This window comes from Sesamum indicum, linkage group LG1 (assembly GCF_000512975.1).
Source record: "Sesamum indicum cultivar Zhongzhi No. 13 linkage group LG1, S_indicum_v1.0, whole genome shotgun sequence".
Lineage (NCBI taxonomy): Eukaryota > Viridiplantae > Streptophyta > Magnoliopsida > Lamiales > Pedaliaceae > Sesamum > Sesamum indicum.
The window spans coordinates 6,971,633-6,972,827 of record NC_026145.1 but is presented as its reverse complement, the minus strand read 5'-3'; positions in this window follow the sequence as shown (position 1 = coordinate 6,972,827).

Genomic DNA, 1,195 nt, shown 5'->3' with positions numbered 1-1,195 from the left:
GTATAATTATACCAAACTTTACAACAAGTAATGTAATTATCCCTATAAAATATATGTTATCACACCTAACTCTATGTATACATTATGTAATTAAAAATTAGGTACACTTCTGGGTTTTCTTGCCGTTTTGATGTTAGAGCTGCAAAGACATTCAACATGGACAGGTAAAATTGTAGAAATACACATCACAATTGAAAGGTGTGGGTGTGGGGTGTAATCAATTTACCAAACTCGAACGTCCCTAAAAAGAATCAAAAAGCCTCCTCTACTTTTTCTTTTCCTCCTTCTGAGAAAGCAAGAAAAAGAGCGCGGCTCAACAAATTTAAATCTTTTAATATGTGTTGTCAGAGGTGTTATACCAGTATTCTAATAAACGATTTTCAAATAATTGTTGAAAATAAATATTTTATTTTATAGTTTTTTTATTTCTAAATCATTTAAGTCAAATTAAAAAATTATAAGCAATTTCATAACAATTTTTGTATCGTAAAATAATAAATTAAACTATTTTTTCAAAATTTCAATATTTTTTTAACTGTATTTTTGAATGTTTTTAATTTTTAGTATTGATTAATTTATAATTTATTTTCATCACAAAAGTAGAAGCTATTTCGTATTAATATCTGGTCTTAATGGTCCCACTAATCACAGAGCATAATGCTGATATATAAAGGGTGAGATGAGGAAGCACAACAAGGGTCAAACTTAGTTCAGACTTGTGAGCAGCACAGCAGCAGCTGACACAAACTTAAGGGGATTAGAATGAATTATTACTACAAAGGACACACAGACAGACAGCACAAGTTTAAGAGCTATTCTTGGAACAACTGCTCCATTTTGGTCATTCCCAGCTGTCCTGTGATGCTCAATTTTGAATGCCAAAACCCCGTTTGAGGCAGACACCATGTGCCCATCTCTGCTCTCTTCCTAAACTACCCCTGCTTTTCTTGCACACCATCATCTCGATAATCTTAAATAAGAAAGAGAATTCCCCCTTTGTCTTGTCTCCGCTTGTCCCTCCTATCCCTTTCTTCTTGCTTCCCACTCTCCCAAGTTTCCATTTTTCTTACTCCCACCAATTTAAAAACACAGCTCTGTACCTGAGTGTGTGTTTTGCTCAGGTTCTTGAAAGGCAGAAGCTGATAAAGCTGTGTGTGTGTGGGGGGGGGGGGGGGGGAAACAGGGGTTGAGGGAC